The 20,080-nt window shown below is 47.4% G+C and overlaps 1 protein-coding gene across 1 annotated transcript in view; it reads left to right on the top strand.

Moving 5' to 3' along the window:
* The window catches only part of FNDC1 (fibronectin type III domain containing 1), a 1,110,328-nt gene that overhangs the window by 463,359 nt on the left and 626,889 nt on the right, over positions 1 to 20,080 (top strand). The window lies entirely within an intron of this gene.

Below are 20,080 nucleotides of genomic sequence, written 5' to 3'. Positions count from 1 at the left end.
CAGAAGCAGCACTGCAGGAAAGCTCCACAAAGCACAGTCACAGGCAGGGCAGCACTTCTTCCTCAGCTATCAGCTCTTCTCCAGGCAGAGGTTCCTCTTGTTTCCAGAAGTGTTTCTAAAGTCTGTAGATTTGGGTGCCCTTCTTATACCCATTTTAGTCTTTGAAGTCACCTTTCTTCAAAGGGGACTCACACCTACTTGTGAAATCCTGCCTTGCCCAGGCAAGGCCTCAGACACACACCAGGGGGTTGGAGCCGGCATTGTCAGAGGCAGGCACAGTCCTTTCAGATGAGAGTGACCACTCCACCCCTCCCTCCTAGCAGAGATGGCTAATCAGGAAATGCAGGTTACACCCCAGCCCCCTTTGTGTCACTGTCTAGTGGGAGGTGAAAAACAACCCAACTGTCAAACTGACCCAGACAGGGAATCCACAAACAAGGCAGAATGGTTTAAGCAAGAAAATGCTCACTTTCTAAAAGTGGCATTTTCAAACGCACAATCTTAAAATCAACTTTACTAAAAGATGTATTTTTTAATTGTGAGTTCAGGGACCCCAAACTCCACATGTCCATCTACTCTCTAGGGGAATCTACACTTTAATCATATTTAAAGGTAGCCCCCAAATTATCCTATGAGAGAGACAGGCCTTGCAACAGTGAAAAACGAAATTGGCAGTATTTCACTGTCAGGACATATAAACCACATTACTATATGTCCTACCTTATCCATACACTGCACCCTGCCCTTGGGGCTACCTAGGGCCTACCTTAGGGGTGCCTTACATGTAAGAAAAGGGAAGGTTTAGGCTTGGCAAGTGGGTACACTTGCCAAGTCGAATTTACAGTGTAAAAATACACACAGACACTGCAGTGGCAGGTCTGAGACATGATTACAGAGCTACTTATGTGGGTGGCACAACCAGTGCTGCAGGCCCACTAGTAGCATTTGATTTACAGGCCCTGGCACCTCTGGTGCACCTTACTAGGGACTTACTAGTAAATCAAATATGCCAATCATGGATAAACCAATTATATACAATTTATACGGAGAGCATATGCACTTTTGCACTGGTAAAGTGCTCAGAGTTGAAAAGCCAACAGCAACAGGGCAGAAGAAAATAGGAGGCAAGAGGCAAAAAGACTGGGGATGACCCTGCATAAGCAAAAGACCAACACGACCCCCTACCAGCCTAAAGCCAGGGGAGGACAATCAATACCTTGATGTACTTCCCTGATTGGGGCGAGAGAACAAGGACCCAGGCCCACAACAGCAGGGGCATGTTCCAGTTCTACGCCTTCCTGACTCCAGTTGGATCCCTCTGTCCATACTCTCAGGGCCCACTAAGCTAACCCATGGGGAACCCTTCTCCACATCTGCAGACACCATTTGTGCAGCACCTAACTTTACTTTGCTCACAGATGTATTGCAATGGGCAGATAGTACCAACAGGGCCAACACAGTGGTGTTGCCCACTACACCCCTGGGGTGTGAATCTCGTCCCACACCCAGGGGCAACTCTGTCCACCAGGACAGCAAGCCACAGTGACCCCTGATGACTGTCAGGGATGAGAGCCTGACCTCAGGCCTCTCCACCCACTGTGACTGTGGAGAGTGGGGGGCGGTAGCCCCAGGTGCCTGACACCCTTTGACCACTCTCCCTTCCACCAGGTCAGAGAAGATAACCTGACCCTGGTCCTCCCCACTGGGGCTCTGTACCCTCCCTCCAGGAGCGGCACCCCCAGAGTAAAAAATTGTCAGGGTGCTTGTAGAAGCAGTCCTGCACAATTCTTCCACCAGTGCAGGGATGTTAACCTGCAACTGATCCTCCAACCTGGGGTCTGTACCTTCAGGTTGGACCAGGGCCAGGGGTGAGGCTTCCCTCCCCCTGCCCTCTCTTCTGGGGTCCTGAACCACCCAACTAGGAGTGGCCCCCCCAGAAGACAACATGGTAGTGGCTCTGTTAGCAGTTGCCCCTTCCTCCAGGTCAGGGGACACACCCTGAACCTGGCCTTCCAATCTAGGGTCTGTACCCTTAGATTGCTCTGGGGTCAGGGGTGAGTCTTTCTCTCCCCTTGCCCTACTCTCAGGGTTCTGCACCCACCCCTCAGGGAGAGTACCCCTTGAAATCACACCAGGGGGGGTGATTGGGCAAACAGCCCCCCCCCTTTCAGGTCAGGGTTTATCCCCTGCACCTGATCCTCCAGTCCAGGGTCTGTACCCACGGACTGGACCACTGCCTGGCAACCCAGGAATTCCTGGGGGGCATACCTACCCCCCACCAGGTCAGAGTTTACCCTCTGAACCTGGTCCTCCAACCCAGGGTCACCACCCTGCGTTTGAACCACTGCCTAGCGCACCAGGACTTCCTTGGGAGCACACTTACCCCCCACCAGGTCAGAGTTTACCTCCTGAACCTGATCATTCAACCCAGAGTCACCACCCTGCGGTTGAACCACTGCCTGGCACACCAGGACTTCCAGGGGGGCACTTTTACCCCCCTCAAGGGACACACTGTCCCGAAGGGCCACACAAGAGTCTGGCTGGCGCAGGTCTCCAGACCTCTGCCCATCTGACAGAGTCTGGATTCCCCCCAACCCAGACATGGTCTCACCAAGGTCATTCATGGGGGGGCTCTGCTCTCAGAGCTGACCCCTGACCCTCCAGGTTCTCCACTGGGGTCCGCAACCCTCTCTCAACCCTCTGTCTGGACTTCTGCACCCCCTCACTAGGAGTGGTACTGCCAGACACCAGAACTGGTGGGATGCTGGCTACAGCCGCCCCCCCAAGTTCTCCTGACACTGTGGGATCTCCCTCAACAGATGGCCCTATGGTACAGGCTAGGCTCCCCTCCTGGTGTTCCCTCATGGAACCCTCCAGGACCTGGGACCGGATCTCGGGCACTTTGGACCTCAGCCCATCCCCATTCCCTCTCCTCAGAGACTGGACATGGGGTCCCTCACCCATCCCACTACACTGGGACCTACCTGGGACACTACAATCCTTCCCTACCTCACCTGGTTGGGAAATACTTAGACCACTCCTCTCAGGAGCCCCCCCCAAATGTCTCTTCACACTCTCTGGTTCTCACCAAGAGGTCTGCCTCCATTGTAAGCTCCCTGGGGTCAGAGAACTAACACTCCACCTGGTGTTGGCGTAGCTCTGGAAAATAAGGACTAGACATATGCTCTCCAGCAATTACATCACTCAGCCCCTTACATGAATTAACCAAAGTACCCTTCACCCAACCATCCAGTGACTCTGCTTTGAAAAAGCACCCCACATCACCCTCCTGAGACTGGTGAGACAGTACCTGACTGTCCCTGACACTCAACCCACACTCTTCTGGGATGTCTTCACACTCCATAACCAGGACTTCTACCTTGGGGGAACCCCTCTCCCTGTCACTCTCACCTAGAGTCAATAGAGTGTCCCTCCCACCAGTAGGAATATGACTCCCCATGCCGGTTCCCAAATCCACCTCAGGGACCCTGTGCATCACTGGAGCTACCTCATACCCCTGAACCTCCTGGTGTGTGTTAACTCCCTCCTTCAAGTAGGGCACCACATCTCTGGGCATGTGCACTTCTTCAGCAGTACTGGATACAAGATTTTTGCTGCCACCATCTGAACTGGACTCAGCCCTCATGGCCTCCAGCTTCAGCTCTTCACAGCTCAGCTCTTGAGCTGTAATCCTTTCTTTTTCCAGGACTAAGGCTCTCTTCTCCTCAGCCCTCTCAAGCTCTGCATCTATCTCTTCCAGACTCCGGATTCGAGCTAGGAGCCAATCATCTCTTTCTGTTCCCTCCTCAGGGCCACTGCCCTCCTCCTCAGAGTAGTCCTCCTCCTCAGAGTAGTTATCCTCCTCAGACTCATTTGGTGGTGTTGCCTGACAACGTTTCAATTCATACTGAAACAGGGCTGACTCAAGATCCTCCCTTCTGGATTTCTTGTTCACAGCCAGTCCCCTTTCCATGCAGAATGCTTTAAGCTGCCACTTTTTATACATAAATAGGTGCCAGAAATTGACTTCCGTTCTGCAAAGGCTTCACAACCAAAAACCAAAGTCCAAAAATATTAGCAATACTTCCAGGAGGACATCAGAGAACAAAAAGCAGAATCACAAGACAAGTAGTATATGGTCACGTAGTGGTCTGAACTCAAAACAGTAGTGTACACTTAATTACTGTATGTCAAGTACAAATACAAGTCCAAATCCCAACCGCTGATCACCAATGTTAGAAATGGGGTCTTTGGTTGACAGTCAGGTTACCCCCTGTTCAAGCAAGGACCCTCACCCTAGTCAGGGTAAAAGAGAATCACCCTCAGCTAACCCCTGCTTACCCCCTTGGTAGCTTGGCAGAGCAGTAGGCTTAACTTCAGAGCGCTAGGTGTAAAGTATTTGTACCAACACACACAGTAACTTCATGAAAACACTACAAAATGACACAACACCGGTTTAGAAAAATAGGAAATATTTATCTAAACAAAACAAGACCAAAACGACAAAAATCCGACATACACAAGTCAAGTTATGAATTTTTAGAGATTAAACTCAAAAATAGCACTTAGAAACAAAAATGCTTCGATGAGATGTTAACACGGCGTAGTGACGGAGTCGTTCCCAACTAGCCGACACCAGCGTTGCCAGACACGGAGTCGTGTAGATCCCCAAGTACAGTACCTTTGGTGAAGAGTGAAAACAAGCCGATGCGCGAAGTCGGGGATCGCGGCGTCTGTGCGAAACATTGAATCCGTGCACTTCGAGCGGCGTCGGTCACGACGTGGTGCGGCGACATCCACGGAGTCGCGGACTTCAGCGGGGCTGCTGCGGCGTCGGGGCTGCGAAGAGCGTCGCGTTCCAGCGAAGGGCACGGCGTCAGGTGCAAGGCGGCGTTACCGGATTCAGCAGCGTCGGCGGGCCGGAGTCGTCCGAAGTCGATTTCCTTGGATTTCCACCAGCTTTCCTTTCAAGGGCCCAGGGACTGGATAGGGCACCACTTGTCAGAGCAGGAGTCTCTCCAGAGACTCCAGGTGCTGGCAGAGAGATGTCTTTGCTGTCCCTGAGACTTCAAACAACAGGAGGCAAGCTCTAAATCAAGCCCTTGGAGATTTCTTCACAAGATGGAAGGCACACAAAGTCCAGTCTTTGCCCTCTTACTCTGGCAGAAGCAGCACTGCAGGAAAGCTCCACAAAGCACAGTCACAGGCAGGGCAGCACTTCTTCCTCAGCTATCAGCTCTTCTCCAGGCAGAGGTTCCTCTTGTTTCCAGAAGTGTTTCTAAAGTCTGTAGATTTGGGTGCCCTTCTTATACCCATTTTAGACTTTGAAGTCACCTTTCTTCAAAGGGAACTCACACCTACTTGTGAAATCCTGCCTTGCCCAGGCAAGGCCTCAGACACACACCAGGGGGTTGGAGCCGGCATTGTCAGAGGCAGGCACAGTCCTTTCAGATGAGAGTGACCACTCCACCCCTCCCTCCTAGCAGAGATGGCTAATCAGGAAATGGAGGTTACACCCCAGCCCCCTTTGTGTCACTGTTTAGTGTGAGGTGAAAAACAACCCAACTGTCAAACTGACCCAGACAGGGAATCCACAAACAAGGCAGAGTCACAGAATGGTTTAAGCAAGAAAATGCTCACTTTCTAAAAGTGGCATTTTCAAACGCACAATCTTAAAATCAACTTTACTAAAAGATGTATTTTTTAATTGTGAGTTCAGGGACCCCAAACTCCACATGCCCATCTACTCTCTGGGGGAATCTACACTTTAATCATATTTAAAGGTAGCCCCCATATTATCCTATGAGAGAGACAGGCCTTGCAACAGTGAAAAACGAAATTGGCAGTATTTCACTGCCAGGACATATAAACCACATTACTATATGTCCTACCTTATCCATACACTGCACCCTGCCCTTCGGGCTACCTAGGGCCTACCTTAGGGGTGCCTTATATGTAAGAAAATGGAAGGTTTAGGCCTGGCAAGTGGGTACACTTGCCAAGTCGAATTTACAGTGTAAAAATACACACACAGACACTGCAGTGGCAGGTCTGAGACATGATTACAGAGCTACTTATGTGGGTGGCAGAACCAGTGCTGCAGGCTCACTAGTAGCATTTGATTTACAGACCCTGGCACCTCTACTGAACCTTACTAGGGACTTACTAGTAAATCAAATATGCCAATCATGGATAAACCAATTATATACAATTTACACGGAGAGCATATGCACTTTAGCACTGGTTAGCAGTGGTAAAGTGCTCAGAGTTGAAAAGCCAACAGCAACAGGGCAGAAAAAAATAGGAGGCAGGAGGCAAAAAGACTGGGGATGACCCTGCATAAGCAAAAGTCCAACATGAACATTGAGCAACTAATATGCGTAGTGGTGAAACACAAAGTCGTTGGTCAAACACAATTAATAGCATCACAGAGTCGGTGTTGAAGGTGGCAGAGAGGTCCAGGAGGATGAGGACTGTGGTTTCACCTTGGTCAACGAGATTGTAGTTGTCATCTGTTGCGGCGAGGAGAGCAGTCTCAGTGCTGTGGTTGCTTCTGAAGCCTGATTTGGGAGGGATCCACTGAGGAAGACCTCAGTGAGTTGGGCATTGATGGCTTTCTTAATGACTTTGGCCTGGAAAGGGAGCAGAGTGATGAGTTTGTAGTTCTTGAGGAACGTTGTGGTCTGCAGAGGGTTTGTTCAGCAAGGGGTTGATCTCTGCATGTTTCCAGTCTTCATGGAAGATGGTGGTCTTGATGGAGCAGTTGACGGCGTGGCAGAGTTCCACAGCGATGGTGTTGCTGGCTCTGTTGATGATGTGGTGGGGGCAGGAGTCCAAGGGTGCTCAGGTGTGGACGATCTTCATGATCCGCAGGGTTGGCTAGGATCTGGAACATTTGGGTGTGGTGGTTGCAGGTGGGGTTGGTGGGTCCTGTGTTGCAAAGCTGCCATAAATGTCTGAGATCTTGCGGTGGAAGAAGGTGGCAAGGTTGTTGCAGAGGTCTTGGGAGAGGGGATGTTCATGGTGTCCGTGCTTGGTTTGGCGAATTCTTTGATCATGGTGAAGAGTTCTTTGCTGCTGTGTGCATTGGTGTTGATTCGTTCATGTATGGCAGTTTTCTTAGTAGCTCTGATGAGGTGGTGGTGTGTGGTGATAGTGGTTTTGAAGGCTGAGTGGTCTGCCAGGGTCTTGCTGCTCCTCCATCTTCTCTCGAGTCGTCTGCAGGTGCGTCTGGACTCTTGGAGAGCTGGGGAGAACCTGCCAGCTTTCTCAGTGGTCTGTTTGCCAGAGGGTTTCCTGAAGGGAGCCAGAGCATTGGCACAATCAGAGATCCGTGAGTGGAGGTTGTGTGCAGATTTGTTGGCGTCTGTGGAGATCCGTGGCAGTGGGGTTGCAGAGGGTGGTGGCGAGTTGGTCTTCGGAGATCTTGTTCCAGCTTCTGCACAGGTAGAGGTGGGCACCGTGGTGTTGGGAGGGTTTGATGAAGTGGAAGTGGACACAGCAGTGGTCAGTCCATTGAAGTTGGGAGGTGTGGCTGATGGAGCTGTCGATGCTGGTGGAGAAGATGGGATTGAGTGCGCGTTGTGGAGGTGACCAGTTGTTTGAGTCTGATTGTGGTGAGATACTCCATAGAGATGAGGTGTTGGAGTCGCTGAGGTTGTCCAGGTGGAAATTGAGGTCAATAAGGAGGATGTTGTTTGTTGAGGGGAGGGCATGGTGTGCGATGAATTAATATTTCAATTTGCTAGAAGGTGGCCTGGTGTAGAGGTTTGTAGAGGAGAGTGCCGTGGAGGATGGTGTTCAGGTTGGTCTGGATCTGGAAGTGGAGGTGCTCCATGTTGGGTGAGTGGTCGCTAGTGCTGGTTGTGAGGCGGAAGGTGTTCTTGTGTACAATGGCAATGCCTTTGCTTCCAGATCCAGACCAGGTTGGTGCAGTCCTTGTTGATGACCTAAAAACGTCAGGGATGACAGTGGATATGTCCGGTGCAGAGGTGGGGTTCATCCAGGTTTCTGTGAGGAATACGATGTTGGGGAGGTGGAGTTGTGCAATTCCCAGATCTCCAAGGTGTGTTTCTTGAGGGAGTGTTTGTTGAGTAGGATGCAGCTGAGGTCGTTGTGTTTGGTTCTAGGAGGCTGTGTGGTTCGTGGGTCTGGTGTGTGGTGGCAGGAGAAGACGCAGTTGCAGCAGGCGAATGGACCTTGGGTGTTGTTTGGTGATGCAAGGTGGCAGGCGGTGGTTCGCCTGGTGTTGAGGGCATGGCGGAAGCTAGAGTCATAGCAGTGGGGAATGCAGGGACCAGGGTCCGTGGCGCTGGGCGTGGTCCAGGAACAGAAGGCACAGATGGGCTTGCCTTTGGCACACCTTTGGCGTGCTAGTGACAGGGCTGCACAGTGGCCATAATTAAGTGGTGGTAGGGAGGTGCTGGTCAGCTGGACGGCAGGAGGTGGGAAGCAGCGCTGGGAGGGGACAGGACCACAGGGGCAGGCAACGGCAACGACTGGAAGTGCACGGGAAGTGGGAAGTAGAGAGGCACCGAAAACAGCGCAGAAGAGACAAAGGGTACAGAAGGAGAAACACAATAGAATAAGAAAACAAAGGAAAAATAACAAAAAGACAGAAAAGCAGTGAAGCAGAGACATACATTACTCATCACTCGACCACCAGGGATGAGGCGCAGGTGGTAGCCTGCCAGTGGAGGAGGGCCTTGAACCCTAGGACTGGAGTGCAGAAGGGCACACAGCTACCAGTTGGAGCTCGGCGGTGGCGGAGAAACGCACGCTGACCAGGCCAGTGAGTTCACTACTTCACCGCGCAACTGCCACCATTAAGTAGTGGTAGGGAGGTGGGAGATGCTAGTCAGGTGGGAGGTGGAAAGTAATGCTGGGAGAGGGAGGGACCGCAGGAGCAGGCAGTGGGGAGGGTGGGAAGCGCACTGGAAGTGGGAAGCGAAGGGGCACAGAAAATGGTGCAGAAAGGACAAAGGGCAAAGAAGAAGAAATACAATAAAATAAGAGAAATATAGACTGTTCCCATAGATAACTTGCTGGTGAGTAATTTGAAGATCTTCCTCTGCAGCTTCAGGTTGTGGAAGCAGAATGCAGTGATGGTGGGTTGTCATGTCCAGTTTGCTCTTGATGATTTATAGGAACCTGGCGTTGGTGCTGTGTGCGGGTGTAGGTGTGAATTTAGCTGGTCATCCGTTGAAGTCCCATGGCTAAGTGTTCTTGCCTTGGATCACTACTTCTGTCGGCACTGAGCTTAAGATAGTTGGCCTTCTTCCAGTTAGTGACTTCAGTCATGCAGGCTGTAAACTTGCTTCTTGTGTTGGGGGTCTTATCTGAGAGGGAAAGTATGAGCTGCATATTGTTGGCAGAGGAGACTATGGTGATGTCTTGGGCATGGATGACATTGGCCTAGAAGGATCATGTATGCGTTGAAGATGGTAGCATTGAGTGATTAACTTTGAGACACTCAAAGATGAGTTTGCAGGCTTCAGAGGAGTAAGGTGCCAGACTGACAGCTTGTGCTTCATCTGTTATGAAGGACCACATCCAGCAGAGAGCGGGTCCTTGGATGCCAGCCTCGTGCAGGAACCTGATGAGGATGGGATGTGAGACTGTATCAAATGCTGCTTAGCGGTCCAGAAGAAGAGGACTGCCTTGTCTCCTCTGTCAAGGATCATGAGGATGTCATCTGTGGCAGCAATGAGTTCTATTTCTGTAATGTGTTTGAGCCTGAATCCCGACCTCATGTCATAGAGGAGTTGGTAGTGGCTGAGATAATATGAGAAGCATCAGTTGATTAGTTTCTCTAAGAGTGTGGCTTAGTCAGATGATGGTTTCTTGAACAGGAGTGTGATAGTGTTGTATTTCCAGGTGTGCGGGAATGTGGTTGAGTCAATGGAGGAGTTGAGGGTGGCTGTTAGTGCTTCACTGATAGATACGAGCACTTTTGTGAAGGGGAGGGGGCAAGGATCAGATTCGGCACCCAAGTGTCTGGTCTTCTTGGTAGGTCGAGTTTCTTCTTGGCCAGTGAGGGGGTCATGTTAAAGGATGAAGTTGAAGTATATGGTGGTGATTGTGTTGCAGAAGAATTCCAAGAGCCTGTTGCAAAGGTAATGTTTTTGGGGGTGGCTGGAGGTGCAGTGAAATTTTTGATGATGTTAAAGGCTTCCTTGCTGCTATTTGTGCTAGCTTTGCTTTGGTCTGCACAAACAGTGCTCTTGGTTTTCCATTTCTGCTCGTGGAAGTGTCTCCGGGCAGGTAACGGAAACTTGTAAAAAAGGTTTGCTCTAGTACTAGGTACAGTGATATTGTGAGTTTCTAAAATTATATATTATGAAAGCTTATGTTTTATCTTAAGCAGTGAATATTTTTAAACATTTTGGATAACAAATCTTAAACTGTTTGAATACAATCCTAAAATAAAGACGTACTTCTGCTTTCTGTTGTCTCCAAACACACACACATGCATAAGCACACACACAGACATGCACACACACAAATACACACACACACACACGTACACACTACTTGCTGTGAAAGACCAATAAATCATACCATAAAAACACAGACACACAGGGAGACATTTTGTGTCACAGGCAAAGTATTGAATTCTTCAAACTACAAAAAAAGGCTCACCCAGCAGTGCACAATTTGGTATCATGCCAAGCACAGAGCCTGTGTGGTTTGTCAAACCTGCTGATAGGCAGACACTCACTATAGTGCTACTGCAGGAAGGGACACAGAAGGAAAGATGCCTTATTGAGCCCAATCTTCTCTCCACAAGAGCAATGCTCTCAAAGGTGAATGCGGGAAGCAAGACACTGAAAACTGCACAGCCTTTCATCAAAACTTACAAGGAGAAGCTGTGCAGACTCCATTGTCCAGGTGTACATATTAACTGTGTATGTGAAGGTAGTGTGCCATGTGTGGAAGTCAGGTACTTCAATTTTAAACAAAGTGGAGGAGGGAGTGGAGAACTAGGAGGAAACATATAATAGCAAGGCATAGCTGCTCATTGGCAATGCTCAGCAAGTGATCCACACTGGTAAAAAGGTACATGAAACTGGTCAAGAGCACCTGAAGGTTGACCGTATCAAAGGCTGTCACGAGGTCCAAGCGGACCAAACCCAAAATCCTGTGTTCATCCACTTTCATTCTTAATCCTCCAAGAAGAATTCAATAATTTCCTCCATGGCCATCACTGGGCAGAAGTCCACTTGCTGTAAATGGAGGCAGTTGTTCATTCCAAGCTATTTTGCAATTGTGTCATGTTAGAAATGGGGTTTCTGGTTGGCTAGGGGCACCTAAGCCAGCCAGAACCCACCCACTCTAGTCAAGGCAAGGGAGTTACACGTCCAAGATAACCCCTGCTCACCCCCTTGGTAGCTTGGCAAGAGAAGGCAGGCCTAACCCAGAGGCAATGTGTAAAGCGTTTGCACAACACACACAACACACGTGACGCAAGATATACACCACACAGTAAACACAACACTGAGCTATGTAAAAGTAAACTGTATTGCACAAAACATAATTAGACCAAACATTGCACGTCAGTAATACCCTGCTATCTTAGCAGTTGTCATAACGTTACACAAGTTTACGAATACGCTGCAAGAATAAGCAGTTGTCACATTAGAACACGTAAGTACTCAGGATTCTGCATCATGAGCAATAGTCAGGAATCACAGTAAATAAATGTATGCACTTGTCATAAAAATATCATATGTCCATAAAAGGAACATTATTGCACATATGGCAAGACATAAATAAAATACTAAGTAGATAACCCTGGAACATCCCACCCTCCCAGTGTCCCCAAGAGTACCTTAGTTAGTAGTATAAGGCACTCTAGTTCCTGGAAGGTCGTAGTGGGGGCCCCTGGCGCTCCTATGCGCTCAATGGGGGGGCCACACACGGTTCTTTAGGGGAGAGGGGCAGTCAGCACCCTCTCTCGTTTTCCTAACTGGCCCCTCCTGGGGTCCCTGATCTCTGTGGGGCCCCCCGCGCCTCCACTGGCCCTACCACCAAGGGGGGGCCACCAAAAACAGCCACAAGGAAGTTCCTTGGTGGTGAGGGGAGCCTCCGATAAGGCTTCCACCCCGCCCGCTCTTCCTGCTTGGGTGTTGGCACTTCCGGGGGCTGCGTCCTCTGGGGGGGGGCCTCCCCCTGGGCCTCGACCAGCCTTTCCCCGAGGGGTGGCCAACAGGGCCCCAAATGATAGAAAGGGCCCGGTGTGGCAAGGTGAGCCTCTGGGGAGGCTTCCGTCCCCTCGCCTGGCTGGGCAGTTTAACTGTAAGCTGGTCTGGCACACTGCAGAGTGCATGCACCAAAGCAGGTGCCTGCTTGTGCCCTGGGGGTGCTCCAGAGAGTGAGCTCGTCCCAGGGCACGATAAGAGAGCGCTCGCTCCTATTCCTTTGTTTTGAGGTGCCCCGGGGGCGCTGAGGACAGTGTGACTCCAGCCATGATACCAAATTGTCTACAGTCTGGTCGCAGCAGTGATATTTCATGGAGGTACAATGCTTACGAGCATGGGGGCGTTTTTAACAACCACAACGCGCTTCACACAGCACGAGAGGCACTATGTGGATCCCGGGCTGCAGAGGTGATTATAGGCAGCCAGGAAGCGTTTTGAAATCGCAAAGAGCAACACTGGTGTCCCGGGCTGCGGTGGTGATTTTGGGCAGCCAGGAAGCGCTTTGAAAAAAAGCGTGTAGGTCACACAGGAGTGGAGCGCTCTCCAAGCACTAAACCATCAAAGCAGCACTCCTTGTGCTGAAGTACGTTACAGGGGTCAGGGGCCACAACACCCTGCCTCTGGAGCCAAAAAATGAAGAAGGGGCACAGGGCTGGCGAACCCAGCTACAGGCCAGTGCAACAAGTGGATTCAAGCAGTGCAGTTCCTCCTAGTGATCAGGCAGGTCACAGGTCAGCAGAGCAGCAGCAGCAGCACCTTGGAGCAGCAGCAGTCCAAGGTGGGTCCTGGAGAGTCCATTCAGCAGCGTCCAGTATCCAGCTTCAGGTAAGCTTCTTCAAGGTTCAAAAATGTCTTAATTGTGGGGAAAATTCCCCTGTACTTATAGTCAGTTTGCAGTGTCTCTTACAGTGAGGAGGAGAGGGGGTTCCAACCAGTTACAACTGGTTCTGGGAGTGCCCCTTCTCTCCTGTAGCACAGGCTCCAAACATCAGTGGGCAGGTAAACTACCCTATTGTGTGAGGCCAGGGCACAGCCTTTACAAATGCAGATGTGCCCCGCCTCTCCCTTCTCTCAACCCAGGAAGACTATACAATATGTAAATGCACCTCTGTGACACCTCCACCCTCCCTGTGTACAGGCTGTCTGAAAAGTATGCACAAAGCCCCAACTGTCAGTCTGCCCAGACGTGGATTGGCATCAAGCTGCAAAAACACCAGAGTCATAAGCACAGATAAATGCACACTTTCTAGAAGTGGCATTTCAGTAATAGTAATAAAAAATACACTTACACCAGTAAGCAGCATTTCTTATCACTATCACAACAAAACCAAACCTGCCTACGCTACCCCTCATAAATCAGACAATACCCCTTACACATAAGGCAGGGCATTTCTAAAGCAATTCTATCAGAAGGCGGCACTCACAGCAGTGAGACACCAAGTTGGGCTGTTTGTCACTACCAGGACAGGCCACGCAACCTGGCACATGTCCTGCCTTCTACATCGATGGCACCCTGCCAATAGGGCTAGCTAGGGCCTACCTTAGGGGTGACTTACACGCAGTAAAAGGGGAGTTCTGGGCCTGGCAAGTAAACTTAGATGCCGGGTCCCTGTGACAGACAACTGCCCACACAGGCCCTGCGCTAGCAGGCCTAAGATAGGTTTGAAAGGCTACTTCAGTGGGTGGTGCAAGCAGTGCTGCAGGTCCACTAGTAGCATTTAATTTACAGGCACTGGGTATAGGGATACCACATTACAAGGGACTTATAGGTAAATTAAATATGCCAATTAGGTCAAGCCAATCAGACCAATTTTACAAGGGGGAGCACATGTACTTTAACACTAGTTAGAAGTGAAAAAGTGCTCAGAGTCAAAACGTCAGCCAACAAAGGTCAGAAAAATAAGGAGGCAAAAGGCAAAAAGTCTGGGGAATTACCCTGTAAAAGGACCAGGTCCAACATGTCAGTACTAATTTGTCCACAGTGTTAAAGAAAATGGAAGTTTGAAAATTTTCTGGCAGTTGGCAGAAATTAGTGGACAGAGTGAAGTATTTTGTTTTTAAAAGTGGTGATTTTTGCCTGTTTTGAAGGGGCAGATATCAATTTATTGCTCATTAGACATTCAACACCCTCTACCAATCTTTGCCTAACATTGGGGATAATAATTTCAAGACTTTGGCCAGGAGTGGATTGATTGGGGACCCTGTTGGGGTGCAATTATTTACCAGCAAACATGTGAATAATGAAGGAAAAGATCATGGCTCAATGCCCAGGATTCTTTATTGCATTAGTAAGGGAATAGAGTTTCTGGTCTTCAAGGGATGTCATATGTTTTTGTTTTCATTTTCTTTTTAAATCAAACTGTCAGTGATTCTCAAACATCTATCGTTGATGTCTGTTCTTCAATGTTAAAACTGGGAAGCAACTGCATCGGTTTACTGAGATCACTAAAAATCTTGTATGAATAGTAGATGTCATAGCTCTTCCCAATAGAATGTCTTAAATTCTGACCTGTCTTTTCAAACTGTGTGTCAGAAATCTTTGCTGTGGATGCCGATGCCACCCCCCTGCCTGCCCTTGAGCTTGACCACAGGTACTCAATAGAACAAATACTATGTATGAGACTCTGAAGGAAACAGGGAGGAAGGATAAGGGAAGGGAGAAATGCTGGAATGGCCTGTGGTGTCCTTAAGAATGCATGTCACTCTGTAGTTATCCATCACTCTTGGCCAGACAAAGTACATTATCATCAATAGTAGGACTTGCTATAGGCATATGCCAAGTAGTTGATGGTACGCACCACTGTAAACTGGGGGTAGGATGTCGCAACACTCCAATAGCAGGCACAGAGGAGAGGAGCAGATGGTTGCAGCGGGGTTAAGGAGCATGTTCGTAGCTGTAGGAAACTTAAGCACAGAGGTGCAGAGGATAAGCAGGATATCATCAAAGAGGAAAGACAAAAACAGCAAAGGTTCAAGCGATGGAATGGCCAAGTGAGAACTTGTTGAAGAGTGAAGACACCCAACAAAACGAACACTTGCCAATTATGGTGTTCTCCGTTGCGCTAAATACTGTCTATTCCCAACTTGAATTAGGCAGTCACTGTACTTTCCAAATTAACAGTTTCGATGATGCTATGGGAAGAACGCCAACAGTGTCGGCACCTCTAAAAACGGGTTATGGGACTCCGCATCTGCATCTCATGTGGAGTATGTTATAGTCAGATAATGGTGATGTATCTTTTCAATCTTTATGTCTGCTTTTGATCTCAAGATCATAATGTCTATGCCAACATCTCTCAGGCTGGTGAAGTGTTTTCTTAGTTGCAACCAAATATACTAATGTTATACTTCATGAATGGAACTGTACAGTACTTTCAAGTATTGCGAAAGTATACATTACTTGTAAATAAAAATAATATTTTGCTTTAGAGCCAGACACGTTTATCTGTTCTTTAATAATAAATATACAAATGAGGAGGGCAAATGAGGAGATTTACAAACAATTGGTCGGAATATATCATCATAATATTAAAATTGCCCAGTCCACCTATTATGGTGAGAAAATAGAAAGTTCTTCATGTCCCCAGAAAGAAATTTTTCAAATTTTCAAAGAACTGACTACACCCCCTATATCTGCCCCTATGACGGAGGCCTCCGTCACCCACAGCGATCTACTGGCATAATTTTTTCAAGAAAAGGTCATCAGTATATACTCTGGGTTCCCCGCCTCTACAAATCTGCTTCCTATTGATAAGGACATAGATTCCCGTTCTGTAGGAGTCTCCTTAACCACCTTCTCCCCTCTCACCGATGAGGTGACTAATAACCTCTTGTCCAAAATCAAATCTGGCTCTCCTTTGGACCCTGCCCCTCCCTCTGCTCTCTTGCGGGTATCAGACACCATTGTTCCTCCACTCACTAAAATTCTTAACAACTCTCTATCCTCGGGCTCTTTTCCTCAGTCTTTTAAACACGCTGTTGTTAAGCCCCTTCTGAAGAAACCTAAACTTGACCCCACTCTACTGGAAAACTTCAGACCTATTGCCCTCCTCCCTATCTCCGCCAAGATTCTTGAGGAACATGTCAACTCTGAACTAACTAGCTATCTTGAAAGCCATGAGCTCCTCCATCCCACCCAAATGGGCTTCAGAGCCCTGCACAGCACCGAGTCAGCTCTTCTCACTGTAACGGAGTCGGCTCGCCAGCTCTTAGATCTAGGGACTCACATAGCCATTATCCTGCTTGATCTAAGTGCAGCTTTCGACACTGTTGATCACGATCTTCTCTGCTGGAGACTATCAGATATAGGGGTAGGAGGCTCCGCCCTTTCCTGGTTTTCCTCCTTCCTTAAAGGTAGATCCTTCCAAGTTCTGGACCGTACCTTTTTCTCTGGCCTCTTCCCCCTGGCATGTGGAGTCCCCCAGGGCTCGTCCCTTAGCCCTACTCTTTTTAATGTTTATCTGTCACCATTAGCTAAAGTGATCGCCCCTCATAATCTGTCACTGGTCACCTATGCAGACGACACTCAGTTGGTGGTGTCCCTCTCCAGCTCTGGAGACTCGTCTGTGGGTAACCTCTCCCGCTGTATGAGCGACATCGCCAACTGGATGACTGAGTCCAAACTCAAATTCAACGATGGGAAATCGGAAGTTTTGGTCCTGGGCAATGGTTCCCCTGCTCTTCCTCTCCCATCACTTTCAGACACCTTCAGCAATCTTCCTCCTCCCAAACCTCAAGTTAAGACTCTAGGTGTGCTGCTTGACCCTCGGCTTACTATGGACTCCCAAGCCAATAAAGTCTCCTCTACTTGTTTTGGTCTCCTACGCATGTTTAGGAAGATTCTCACCCTTCTCCCTCCTACGGCCAGAAGAATCCTCATTCAAGCCTTAATCCTTTCCCGGCTGGACTATGGAAACTCCCTGTTCCTCAGCTCACCGCTTTATGTTATAAAGAAGCTGCAGAGAGTGCAAAATGCAGCTGCTAGGCTTCTTACTCACTCCTCAAAATATTATTCCGCCAAATCGGCTATCTCTACTCTTCACTGGCTCCCCATCAAAGAACGGATCCATTTTAAATCTCTCTGCATTGTCCACAGGGCCCTACATTGTAAGGGTCCCATCTCCCTAAGAAAATGAATTTTCCTGCATATTCCATCTAGGAATCTACGATCCTCCTCTCTCAAGTATGCAGACATTTCTCGGTCTAAGAGAGCTTGGGGCAACAACTCCTTCACCAGCAAGGCTGCCCATCTTTGGAACGCCCTTCCCATGGAGCTCCGCTATGAATCCTCGGAGCGACTCTTCAGGAAAAAGCTCAAAACTATTCTATTCCGTAATTAACATTGATCCCCCTACCTATTCGTGTCTTTCGTTGCTTTAGCGCTGGGATGCCCTTGGGTCGCTATGCGCTCTATAAATTCTAAAAACTAAACTAAACTAAACTAAACTTTCTTTGTTCGATAATTTTGTCACAGCACCATCTTAGAATGATATGGATTGCCTTGAATTTGTTGTGTACCCACCTCAGGCTTATTGTGAGAAAGGTTTAATGAAGGTAGAATGTAACATTACACGTGAGAGATATCAGTTGTCTTTCCTGGTGATGCAAGAGGTCATTGTATTACTATAGTGTCTGATGCCATCACGCTTCCATGAACATTTGCAGGCCAATAATGTGCATTAAAGTGAAAATAAATTTCATTCATTGTCAATGATGTGTGGCCATAAACATAATTATCAATTGCTATTGGTAATGATCCATCAGGGAAAGGCATAGTATTGTAGGGAATGCTCATGACATCTTACAAAAGTCAATCTCAGTTTACAAGTTGGAAAAGAAAGATTCACAATACTCCTCGATATAAGATCGAATAGGTTTGAATTGACTACTCTACATCCTCAAACAGGCAATTGGTTCTTTAACTTATCCATGAGGTGTACAGCTACATAATGCCTCATTGCCTCCCTGAATAGTTTATGAATTTATTTGGACAGCAATTTCAATATGTTGTAAAAGATAAAGACAATAAACAAGTGTAGAGGTTTGCAGCATAGACAATGGAGACAACCTGTGGAGTGCAGCACTGAGGTGACATGCTAATTTCTGCTAAAAAATAAAGCAAGGTAAAACTTTTGGCCCAAAAATTTTAAAACAATAAAAACATCAGAAAGACAGGTATGTAAACAAAGAGAAGAGTAAAGAGTAAAGTTACTATAAACAAATATATATATATATATATATATATAACCAAACATATATAGGTGTATGCTTATATACATGCATAAGTGTGCATATATATATGCGTGTGTATATGTGTATATATATATATATATATATATATATATATATATATATATATATATATATTTATATATATGTATGTATGTGTATATATATATATATATATATATATATATATATATATATATATAGATATGCTTCTGGTACTTGTAGTGTCTTTACTATTTACACTAAAAGTAAAAAGTGGATCCCATCGTTGTTTGAAAAGGCACAGTCCATGCTCAGTTATTGCTCTCTATGTAAGCATCACTTTTACTATATTGGACTATATCTCATGTTTCCAGTTTCTCTCGTAAGGCAGTTTGCAATGCTATGTATAACACCCATAATTTCCACAAAGTCAACAAACCCTTCCATTGCCAGGGTCGCATCGGCATGAGGGAAACATTAGCCATAGTCATATGCTCACCATCTCCTGTGACGCTGACCCCGGCATCGTTGGTATTGCAGGGAAAACACCAGGCATATATTGAAGTCCGTGCCCCTCCAGGCCAGTCTAAATAATAAAGACACTACAAGCATCCGAATTCCCACTGAGGGGTAAAAGGGAGTATAACTAACATCGTTATTGCTAGCAGACTTGACGCCGTGATCAAGGCCGCAATGGCTGAAATGCGTAGGTGGAGGATCCATTTTCATTAAATCTACTTGGATATCTGAGGTTCATGAGAGTGCAGCGCTGATTTTTTGCTTTATGTACTTGGTGCAGACAAGACAGCAATAAATTAAACACACCCCCAGGCATCGAAATTCTGCTACATTTATTGATCATGTGATCAAGGTCGAGGGGGACTGAAACGCTTTGGGCATTGTACACTCTATTCTGTGATTCTTCTGTAAAGTTGGTAGACTATATATATATTAGAAACGGATAGATAGCAGTGAAAAAAATAAACAGAACCCCTCCCCTATGAAGTGCTCTTAAAAAGGGCTCATTCCCTAAACATTTTTATCCGAAGTTTCGTGATGGAATACTTCCATTGGCTGAATTTGTAGGGAGATGGGGGAATTCTCATCACTCTAGTTACTCTTGTACAACATGTAACATTGGTCGTGATACCCCTGCTCACTTTACCTTTATGTGCCCTGCCTTTAGATTGCCCGGTGAGAAACAGATTTTCCAAGTATGTTGATTATTGGGTTTGAGATTCTCCCAGACAGGCTTAAGGGTACAAAAATCTGACGCCAAAGAAGTGGTTGTGATGAGTATAGTCAAGTATTTACATGCAGCTTGGATAATACAAAAGAGTGTTGGATCAGTGACCAAACCAGCACTGGTGTGAGTTTAAACTTTCCAGATGCTCATTCAGTCAACTGTAATTGGGATCCTTATTGGTTACTGGGTAGGAATCATGGTTGCAATTATTGCGATAGCCTTAACTAATTTCCTTTTAGATGTTATTAATGTCTGCTTTTAATCTATTTATTTCATATTCAGATTATTATATTTATTGAATTGTTGATTGGGTGAATGTGTTTTATGGGTTTAAAATCTGAAATAAACTCATTTCCGATTTGATCTGATCTGATATTCAAGATTCAAGGACCAACACAAAAACATTATGTACAATCTTCTGTCA

The sequence above is a fragment of the Pleurodeles waltl genome, chromosome 5, assembly GCF_031143425.1.
Source record: "Pleurodeles waltl isolate 20211129_DDA chromosome 5, aPleWal1.hap1.20221129, whole genome shotgun sequence".
In the NCBI taxonomy this organism is placed as follows: domain Eukaryota; kingdom Metazoa; phylum Chordata; class Amphibia; order Caudata; family Salamandridae; genus Pleurodeles; species Pleurodeles waltl.
Note: the sequence above shows the minus strand (reverse complement) of the source record. Positions and strands in the feature narration are given on the sequence as shown.